Here is a 12,072-nt window from a genome sequence, read left to right on the forward strand (position 1 = left end):
AGGAGATGAACTGGAGACAGCTAAGTACAGAAGACAAATCCACCAAGGAATTGTCTACTACTAGGAGCAGAGAAATGGAGGAAGAGAGTAGTTGTAAAGGGTGTGGAATCAAAAGAAGGCTTAATTAAGACAGGAGTTATGACAGCATAACAGAGACTGCTGCTGAAGAAGAGAGAACGATTCCTGGAGCAATTTCTATGAATACATAAGAGGGGGTGGGTTTCAGTGCATGAGCAGTGAGATGGCCTTAAATAGCAACAAGGACTTTCCATCCATAGAACAGGAAGGAAGAGAGTAGGAACAGATGCTGGTAGGTGGATAGATATGGTTAGCTGTGTCTTCATACTTGTTTCTATTTTCTCAGCAAAATAGGAAGCAATGACATCAGCTAAGAATGAGACTCAGAGAGGATTTCTTGAAGGTTTGAGAAAAAAGGACAAAGTATGAAATAGTCACCTGGGGAATAGGATAGTCAGTACACAGGGTGGGATAGGATGATTGCCAGACATGACCAAACACGCTTCGAGGGTTGTGATCATGAATTTAAAGAAAGGCCTGGTTGAGTGGTTTTTCCTGAGCCATGTTCAGTTTGTGGGCACACATGCATAACAGATGTCTCACTGGATGCAACCAGCACTGTAGTTTTACCAGGAAAACACAATAAACAGAGGGAGGTGCAAAGGAATGACTTTAATGATAGCTCATGGAATCTCAAGTGGAGAAGAACAAAAATGAAGACATGGCAGAGGATGAGAGACAGTGAAACACAGGCAGGATCAATATAATTTGATCCTGTTAGCACTGCAAAAACTGTTGGAGGCAGAAAGATAGTGAGCTGGAAAGATGTTGATAGTTAAGAGTGGAATGTTCAAATTTGAGATTATGAGGGAGGTAATGACAAGCTCCAGGGTTTGACTGTGGAGGGTGTGACTGATTTAAGGTGAAAGATGAGACTGTGAGCACAGAGGCAGTAAAGAAAATGAGTGGTAAGACAAGAAGCACGTGAAAGATGCTCAACATCATTGGCTACCACGGAATGCAAATCCACTTCATGGATTTCACTAGGGCACGCCTTTCACCTTCATGCCTTCACTAAGGCATGGCTATAATCAGAAAGACAGATATCACCAAGTGTCAGCGAGGCTGTGGAGAAACCAGAACCCTCACACGTGGCTGGTGGGGATAGAAAATGACGAAGCTACTTTGGAAACGATTTGTAGTTTCTTAAAATGTTAAACATAAATTTACCATATCACCTAGCAATTTCGTTCCTGGGTATCTACCGAGGAGAAATCAAAACACGTCTCCCCACAAAGACTTGTATGTGAATTTCATGCAACCTTATTCATAATAGTTAGAGTGGAAATCACCCCAATGTCCATCAGTTGGTGAATCATAAACAAAATGCAGTAGAACCATATAATAGAATATTATTCTCAAAGATGCCATTTTTGCTGATGAGAAACCTGAACTTCAGAGAGGTTAGGTGATTTGTCGGAAGCCACACAGCGCTGAAAGAGAACGTAAGTGCTCTGTCTTCTTCCATTGTTCATTCTGCCTCCCCTTTGCAAAGTCACTTCTCAGGATCAACTCTCTTCTAGGGTTTTTATGCTGACTCTGAAACAGAAGGAATAGATAAGAATTCCATTCCCTCAGTAGTATGAACTAATCAAATCAGAGAAGTTCTAAAGCTAAATTAGAATAAGGCTGGCATAAAGAGGCATCTTGGGAAATCTAGACACAGTCAATGTTTTTGCCACAATCCACGGACCTCTGGCTTTCTCTCTTTGCACCAACCCCATCATATTCCTCGCCAGTCCTCCAATAGGTCACGCCCAGCCAACTGCTCATTAAACAATTATTTATTGAGCACTTTCTATATGCCAGGCACTCTTCTATACACTGGGGATTCAGTGAATCCCTGGCCCTCTTGGAGATTCTGTTCTGGTGAAGAAAAAGAGGACAGAACAGGGGGAGACCAAAGATGAAAAACCAAAACCGGGGCTTCCCAGGTGGCGCAGTGGTTGAGAGTCCGCCTGCCGATGCAGGGGTCACGGGTTCGTGCCCCGGTCCGGGAAGATCCCACATACCGCGGAGCGGCTGGGCCGGTGAGCCATGGCTGCTGAGCCTTCGCGTCCGGAGCCTGTGCTCCACAACGGGAGAGGCCATAACAGTGAGAGGCCCGCGTACTGCAAAAAACAACCAAAAAACAAAAAAAACACACCAAAACCAAACCAAACCAACAAAAACCACACACCACAAATGAACAAAAATGTCGTTTGTCATTCTTCAGAAAATGAGAGAGTCGAGTGACCTGGGGCGGTGGGTGTGGATGGGGAGAACATTCCAGGGTGGCTGGGAAGTTCTCGCTGCAGAGGTGGTATTTGCACAATGAGGAGAAGCTGGCCTTAAGAAGTTGGGGGAGAAGGGCATTTCTGCCGGTGTCCTGCAGGTGCAAAGGCCCTGAGGTGGAGCTGAGCTTGTGTGTTGTAGGAACAGACATGACAGCAGTGTTGTGGCCACAGCAGAGTGAGCAGGAGGAAATGTAATGTGGAAAGGAGTGTTTTCAACAGGAAAGTGAGGCCATCTGATGTACATTTTGGAAAGATCCCTGTAGCTGCTGTGTGGAGACTCAACTGTAGCCTGAAAAAGTACAAAGAGGAGAGGTCGTGTAGGAACATTTCTCTGCTCTGGAATTTGTTGTTCCCTTTTCTTTAAATATCCTCTCCCGATTTCGTCACCTGCCAAACTCATAGTCCTTCTTCAAGAATATTTCAGAATTATTCACAATAACCAAAAGATGGAAACGAGCCAAATGCTCATTAGTGCATGAAGGGATAAACAAATGTGGTCCATCCAATAATATTCGATGGAATATTATTCAGCCATTAAAAGGAATGAAGTACTGATACATGCTACAATGTGGATGAACCTCAAAAACACTATGCAAAGTGAAAGTGGCCAGACACAAAAGGTCACATATTGTATGATTCCATTTATACAAAACATCCAGAATAGGTAAATCCACAGAGACAGAAAGTAGATTAGTGGTTGCCAGGGGTCATGGGGAGTGACTGCTTAATGGGTGCAGAGTTTTGTTTTGGGGGTAATGAAAATGCTTTTGAACTTGATAGAGGTGATGGCTGCACAACACTGTGACTGCACTGAATGCCTTTGAATCGTACACTTTAACGTGGTTGATTTTATGGTTGTGGATTTCATCTCAATTAAAACTTTTAAAGAAAGAAAAGAGTATATTCGTTTCTTTTTTCTATCAAGCAAGATACATGTATTCGGACCAACTTCGATTCAAAGAAAACCTCTATTGGAAAGACACCAAGGTTCCTCTGAGATTCTAGGAAAGAACTGGGCCGCCACGCTGGGGAGAGCCAGCAGCAGAATGAATTCAGTCGTCATTCCTGGCTCAATCACATCCTTCCTCTAATCACGTCTGTCCCTGGGAGAAAGAGAATCTGATTGGCCAAGCTGTGTCCTGTGCCTGTATGTCCTCCAGGGTTTGGGACCAGCAGCCCCACTAAAACCTATGGCTTGGGGAAGGGGTGATTGAGAAAGATGCTATGGGAACCAGACAAAGGGAAGAAGGGATACTGGACAGAGCAAGAGAGCTGGTATCCAGTACAAACACCTCTCAACTCACACTTTCTTTCAACAGCATCTATCTGGTCAGTACTCACTGAGCATCTCCCCAGCCGGCACTGGCTAGGCACTGGGGATAGAAATGCCCTCCTGGAGCTTATACTCATGAGGAAAGATAGACACTGGACTTGTGCCAGTGGGCTGAGAGCTGTGCAGGGGAGTACAGAGGACGCCTGGGAGGCTCTACAATCCAGGCAGAGGTGGGAGCATCCCACCCTCGTTAGGGCTCCATGGCTACCTGGAGTCCCCTCTGTCTTACTGCCCATCACGTTGATGTCACTGCCTCCTTGTCTACCTCAATCATTGAACTGTGAGCCCTGAGCTGCATGGAGCTCAGAACTGACACTGGGGCTAAGACTTGAAAAAAAGGAGGGAAGGAGAGAGTGAGGACACAGTGATGTACTGGATACACTAGATTTTAATTTATGTCCTGCTTCCCTTTTGATAAGGGGTCTTAAAACTAACTTTTATTGTGGCCATCTTGGCCCCCACGTTGGGGTAGGGAGTAAGATAACTTTCTTGCAGGGTGACAGCTGATGACACCGCCCTTATACTAAATCATAGCAGGGGGCTGGGCCTGTCATCTGCTGGAGCCGTCTGCTTCCAACAGGGCAATGGCCACACGATTGACCCCAGATGGTGGCTGCTTCCATGTCCAAAGTCCTTCTCTCTGGGAGGCCTGTTTTCATATCTTATCACCCTGGCCACCAAGACATTTTTCTTGGCTCAAAACCAAGATGTTGGTAGTGGCTGTCTTTGGGTTGAGGGATCCTGGGTAGCTTTTTCTCTTTTGCTTATTTGAATTTTCTCTTTTTTTACTTAAATGAAAGGAGGGTGAAGCACTTACAGAATGAGGAAACTTTAACTGGTTATTTTCAAAGTGAATCCTTTCTCATTCCTGTATATAAGCTCAGCTTCTCTTCTTTGATCTCCTCTATGTCAGAAAAGTCATACCACCCCCACCTACCCCCAGACTGTGGAACCACAAGGCGTGAACGTATCTGTTTTACAGATGGAGTTCAGAGAAGCTGAGTGACAGGCCCAACATCACAAGGTCATAAATGACAGAGCGGCCAAGTCCAACCTATGTCTGTCTGACTTCAAAACCCATACTGTCTTTTTTTTGGTAGGGAGTTCTTTTATTTTTATTATTTATTTTAATTTTTTTTATTAGTTTCTGCTTTATAACAAAGTGAGTCAGTCATACATATACATCTGTTCCCACATCCCTTCCCTCTTGCATCTCCCTCCCTCCCACCCTCCCTATCCCACCCCTCCAGGCGGTCACAAAGCACCGAGCTGATCCCCCTGTGCTATGCGGCTGCTTCCCACTATCTATCTACCTTACGTTTGGTAGTGTATATATGTCCATGCCTCTCTTTCTCTTTGTCACAGCTTACCCTTCCCCCTCCCCATATCCTCAAGTCCATTCTCAAGTAGGTCTGTGTCTTTATTCCTGTTTTACCCCTAGGTTCTTCATGACATTTTTTTTCTTAAATTCCATATATATGTGTTAGCATACGGTATTTGTCTTTCTCTTCATACTGTCTTTATATCACTCCACCTTGTGTTAAACACGGGAAGAAGTATTTATTCAGCTAAACTGACATGCCCTTGGCCAAGCCTCAGCCCACTTCTCGCTCCTTTCTTCTACCATCTCACCTACTAACTGAAAAATTCACATGGTCCCAGAAGTCAGGAAAACTCCTACCCCTGCTACTAATGTTACTAATTCTGTTGGTAATAGCAGCTCCCACTTTGGAAGAGCTTAGTGTGTATCTAACACTGTGTTAAGCCTTAAGTACTTTGCCTGCATGGACTCATTTAATTCTTGTAAAAATGTTATGAATGAGGTGATATTTTATCCCATTTTATAGACGAGGAAATTAAGGCTCAGAAAGATGAAATACTGGGCTCCCTTGGTGGTGCAGTGGTTAAGAATCCACCTGCCAGTGCAGGGGACACAGGTTCAAGCCCTGGTCCGGGAAGATCTCACATGCCGCGGAGCAACTAAGCTCGTGCACCACAACTACTGAGCCTGCGCTCTAGAGCCTGCATGCCACAACTACTGAAGCCCACATGCCTAGAGCCCATGCTCTGCAGCAAGAGAAGTCACCGCAATGAGAAGCCCGTGCACCGCAACAAAGAGTAGATCCAGGTCGCTGCGGCTAGAGAAAGCCCGTGTGCAGCAGCAAAGACCCAACACAGCCAAAAGTAAATAAATAAAATAAACAAATAAATTAAAAGAAAAAAAAAGGCTCAAGGCCAGGGAAATTCCCTGGCTGTCCAGTGGTTAGAACTCCGAGGTTTCACTGCCAAGGGCACGAGTTCAATCCCTGGTCAGGGAACTAACAACAACAACAAGAAAAAAAAAAAAAAAAAAGAAAGGAAGGAAGAAAGATGAAATACCTTGTCCAAATGTCCAAAGTGACAGAGCAGGTAAATAGCCAGGTCAGAACTTAGCCCCGGGTCCAGTCTCACTCCAGAGCAGGAACATCGAGTTGTTAACTACAGTGCTAGTGTTCAAAGGATGTGATTCAGCAGAGGAAGAACCAAGTAAATGGGGAAGGTGGAAAGGTCTGGAATGTGGTCCTTGATTCTTCCTTTCACTGAAAAAAAAAAAAAAGAAAAATGGAGCTCCTGGCACTGAGCTTCTGCTACCTCCCCAACAGCAGATCAGTTGCAGCCTGAACTCAAGTTTCACCCACACAAGAGTATGCTGTTGCAATCTGGGTTAGGATGGAGGGTGGGTTGCCCTCCCTCTCCACCAGGCAAATATAAAATGATATATTTGCATTGAAAATAAAAGTCCTGATTACCATACCAGCCTTTGTCCCCCACCTTGCCTTTAATTTTCTTTGTTTTTATTTCCTTTAAGGCTACAAAAGGATAAGAAAATTTTGGCAAAGTGGTTGCCAGCTTTTAGCATCCACCTGCTAAATTGCCCCACACCCCCAAGGTACCTCGTCTGGTTCTCTAGCAGGTGTCACTTGCAGCTGTAGCAGATTTCACCCAGCATGGGACAGATGGAGGGGATACAGCCATCACAGTGGGATAGATAATTTTTTTAATACATGATCAGACCTTCATCAAGGCTTGGTAGGGAAATGTGGCATTGATGCAAAGAATGCCAACTTAGCAGGTGTCTGCTCTGCTGTATTGTATGAGCAATAGTGGGATTCCTTTTGGTGGGGATGGGGAATGGTTGGCATCCACTGTAGCACAGGCAGATCATTTTGAGTCATTTTGAAGTAACTACAGTAGAGTTTACTTGCGGGAAATGACATAGGAGCCTTAAGACCTGGGGTGCACAATTCACGCATTCTCTCTGAGATTCACCTTCCTCGTCGTTAAAATGAGGGTCTGGTAGGGTCCACTAGAGCTCACCAAAGATTCACATGCTTCCCTACATTTCCCAGCCACCCCCCACCCAACTGGTGAGGTCATGTGACTACCCCTCACTCCTGCACAAAAGGGAAAGCATGTGTCACTCTCTTGCCTGAGGCAGGTAAGCAGACAAGCTTGGAGGCCATAGATGACCAGTGGCATCATTACAAGATCTGCCTGGAGCACATCAGTGGTTACATGGGTTTGTCTGTTGTTACAGCAAAAAGCAAACTAATGGACTATCTAAGGATTATAGGTAAGGTAGATAAAGCGTCTAGCACATAGTAAATGCTCCATCATGAGCTGGCTACAGCTATAGGAGCCTCTACAAGCAGAGGTCCTAAAGCAAACCAGACAGCGTTAGATGATTTTTCTCTCCTACAGCATCTTATTCATGCCAAATCTTTGAGGAACTCGATGTGAGAATCTTGAGATACAAGATCAAAGGTAAAGGTCACAGCTGTCCCTGAAAAATGACTCTTTTCATTTAATCTTCTGCTTCATGGAAAACTTTTTCCTGGGTTAGTATTTCCGGAGAGAGTGACTCAGGCAATATTTGACCTTCAAGGTGCGACGCTCCTCCTCTCTACCCCTTCTCAGCAGTGGGAAGAGTAAGGGCTGTTGGGTCACACAGACTTGGGTTTGAAACCTAGATCCCCTACGTGCCCTTTGTGTCCTTGGGAAAGTTATCGAACTTTTCCGAGGTTATCTATCAAAAGGTGATTATAACACCTGCTGTATTAGGCAAGATCTTCCAGGGAAACAGAACCAATAGTATATTCCAAGAACGTAAGACATATATGGTATACTTATGATATCTATAGATATATTTATAGGTATCTATATCTATCTACCTATCTAGAGAGATGTTAAGGAATTGTCTTATGCAATTGTGGGGACTGACATGTCCAAAATTTATGGGGCAAGCCAGCAAACTGGAGATTCAGGTAAGAGTTGATATTGTGGTCCTGAGTCCTCAGCCTGGAAACTCAGGCAGCATTTGGCTGTTGCGATCTGTAGGCAGAATTCCTTTTTCCTCAGGAAACCTCAGTCTTTTCTCTTAAAGCCTTCAACTGATTGGATGAGGACCACCCACATCACGGAGGGTCATCTGCTTTACCTGAAGTCCATTGATTGTAGATGTTAATTACCTCCAAAAAATACCTTCACAGCAACATGTCCACTAGTATTTGACCAAACCAAGTCATTGATGACTCCATTTATTTATTACTATAAAACTTTTTCAGCCAAAAAGGCGCTAAGTACAATTGATATAAAAAGTGATATTTTAACATTACCATTTTAAGCAAAGACAATTTTCTCCACACAAGTCTCCAGCCAGAGAATATCATGCAAAACAAATTTGAATCACAGGCCACATTTGGGAACATATACCAAGCAAGAGGGATGGAGAGGGAGCATCTCCTGTAATCCCTCAGTGCAACTGTACAATTTTTGTGTATTTCAAAGCACTGCAGCGTTTTGCCTTTATTTTGCCCCTGAGGTATTTTTTGTGTGTTATATCTTTATTTGAATTGAAGTTTGAGTGAAAGGTAATCATGAGTGCCAAGATGATCAAAAACTTGGTAAAGAAACTGGTTAGAAAGAAGAACTTTCTGAAAAATGGCTCTCTCCTGCCCATTTTCCATCAACCTTCATCTACTGTCACCACCTTCTATTAGGCCATCCCTTGGGAAGAACTGAAAACTTTTTCTACGTTATATTTTATGTACAAACCGCGTTTATTTACTTTCAAGTTGGTGCTGGTTATGTAAATTCCCTTTCTTTGTTCAACTGCAGCGGTTCAGCAAGGGATAGGTAGAGGCAGGCAGGCCCAGGAATCTGCATTGTTATAAGCTCCTTATAGAATTCTCTAAAGAAAATTAATGTTTGAGAGCCACTGCCTTAGGGTATAATAAGAGAACACTCATCCAGGTGGTTTGTTCTCTGTCACGTTTCCCAGTCCTTTCCTTTTCAACTGCTTGTGTTTGCAGAGGAAAGACAAATTAATATTATTTTCATGAGCATATTATCATTGTGAGGCCAAAATTGAGATTTTTTTTAAACCACATACGAAATTAAAATGCTTTTTTTCTCAATTATCCACTTGTTCACTCTTTCCAATAAAACAGTTGATTCCAAGAAGACTACAAATGGGATAATTTCCAGGTATTCAGATTGAAGACATTCATCAGAGGCTCTCCTGAATGGCTGTCAAATTTTGGCAAACCTAGGTCAGAGAAAGGAGGAAAGAAATGCATAATCCATCCACATACATGAGAAAATGCAATATCTGCCTGAATTACTGCATGACCACACACACACACACACAAACACAACTACCTTGAATAATCAAAACTAGGACAGTGGCACCCCAGCTCTTTTTCCTCCTACGAGTTCTCAGTTCTCTCCCTTTCCTGAGACAGGCTACAGAGGTTTTTGTCCCTAATCCCAGCTTGGTACTTAGTTAACTACTATTTTATATTGTCTTTTTTCTCTCCCCCAAAAACAAGTGAGTTTTCCCCATATTTCTACTCTCTAAAGTTGATTCGTTCATTCACCAACTGTATAAATATATATTTCCTCATGGAGAAGTAGAGAAAAGAGATGTTGCCCATTTTGCTACTATGATGTCATGAATGCAAAATGGACACTTCTGATGCTAACACGTTATTGGCGACATGGGGTACTTCTGATGACCTTCATTTGAAAGGGACCTTCAAACCAATGGTGAGCAGTGTAGACAGTCCCCAAACTTGAAGACTTTATATTTAACCAAGAAGATGGTTGAGTAAGAATGGTATTATGGTATGAAAAGGGATATGATTTGAGAATTATAAAGTGCTAAAGAGCAAGTATCTTATCTAATCTAACTCTGTGCAGCGCGAGACCAGTGTGGGAAGGCTGCTCCGTAATGTTTGTTGAACTGAATTCAGTGCTTGTCCACAACTCCCGTAGTTTCTCCTCCTTGATTACTGGAGGAGACCTATGAGTCGTTCTTGTTAGCAACCATGTCTTTGGCTTATTGGTTTCTGGATGTGTTTATATATGAGGAAGAGGGTTGCAAAATCTTTAATGTACAGGAGCAGAGTTCTTGGCTCTAAAGGGAGTACTTTAAGGAAAGAGACAGCAAATACATTCAATTCAATGAATATTTATGGAGTACCTACTATTTTCAAGGCATTGGATACAGAAATGAAGTCAATAGTCCTTGTTTTCACAGATCCTGAATGCAAGAGTGTGTGCATATGAGGTCGGTGGGCAGGAAACGGGAAAAAATGGAGAGGAAATGAGAGAAAAACAAGTTGAAGTATGTACCCAAGTAATCAAAGAAGTGATCTTGTTCCATAAATGAGGCTGTAGCTGAGAGTGTTTAAGATGGAAATATCATCCTGGTCTTGATCTAATTTCTTTTAAGAGGAGCACAGAACAGTGGGAGATGCCCTTAAAGCAACAGGTGACATAACACCTGCAGGTTACATACTGGCTTATCCAGCCTGCCTTCCCTGCCCACCCTCCTTACCTCTCCTGGTCTAGCCAGTCATCATTCCTGGTGATCCCATAGCCTCTGTGCTAACTCTGTACTTGCACTTACCGCATTCAAAATGTAACTTCACCTTGCCCTTTACATGTCCCTCTAATTAGACTCTGAAATCTCGAGGCCTTGGCATTGTAACCCTGGCACTTAATGACAGTGTCTGACCCTTAGCAGAGACTCCATAAATGCCTGCTGAGCATTACTGGACACCCAGTGCAGCATAGAACACATCGTAAACTCTCAATAAAGATTTAGTAGGCTAAGCGATGCCACGTTAGAGATCAAGGGGTAAAGGCTTTACAAACCATCTTTCCAAGACTTTCATAGTTAATGTGCAAAGAATTTCCTGGGGAGGTTATTAATAATATATAAAGACCTCCTCAGAAATTTGGATTCAGAAGGTCTGGAATCAGGATCCATTCCTCTGCTTTTCAAACAAACTCCCCAGTTGATTCTAGAGCAAATGTCCCCATGCCGTGCTTTGAGAAATTCCGCCCTCATTAAGCTTCCTAAAAAGATGATACTTGTCGTTCTGATTAATTGTACATATTCATCTTAAAACTCAAAGAAAACGGATTTCTACTCTTCTCACCATCTGACACTTCTGAAAGTCGGGTTACATACTGACTCTTTGGATGAAAGTCTTTTGCTCAGACATTATAGGTTAGTCCAGTCCTGACCGGTGCAACATCTCAGCCCAAAAAGCTGAGCACACGTGCAAATCTGTGGTTAACCTTGTGTGAGATACGCCTGTGCACAGCCCCGTAGCTAGAGGGAGAGAAGTGGGTATCTTAGAAAAGTTTTAGACAAATATCATTAATTTATAAGAACTAAAGAATAAGGATTTCTTGGGTGACCTCAGGACCCAATTTTCTAACTATCAGGTTAAATAAAACTTAGCTACACCAGATGCTCGCCCCTAGAAACCTGGAAGGCCAGGAAAGGAAGGGAAACATCTCTCAGCGTGACAGTAAATCAATGTTGGCTGGAGTCCAAAACAAAATAAGTCTTCACTAAGCCCCACTGTGATTTCAGAATTAGCAGAAAAATTTCATAAATAGGGCAACAGAGTGTCAAGAGAGAAGGCCAGTAAACTAATTTGAATTACAGACCTCAGCCTCCAAGCTCTGGTAGTCGACCTCTGGCAGCCATATTAAAGTGAGGGTAATTAACACCATCCATCTTGCAAGGGGATGGCGCTTTGAAGGCTGTTTGAGGTTCTGTGAGCACCTCACCCAGACCCCAGTTACCCTTCGAAATATGCTGAACTATGGCAGTCAACATATAGGGGGATCGTTAAGTGGGTGGGTGAGAGATGGTGGAGAAATCACAGTTTGTAACTGAGATCATTTCACGGGCAGTTTGCCAGCTCTTTGGGAAACTCTAAGATAAAAGCCTTTTAATATGAGCTATTTATGAAGTACAGTGCTATGAATCTATAAGAGCCCTTTAAAAATTATTTAAAAATTGAAAATTCATATTATTTCCTT

Source organism: Hyperoodon ampullatus (assembly GCF_949752795.1).
Source record: "Hyperoodon ampullatus genome assembly, chromosome: 17".
NCBI lineage: Eukaryota > Metazoa > Chordata > Mammalia > Artiodactyla > Ziphiidae > Hyperoodon > Hyperoodon ampullatus.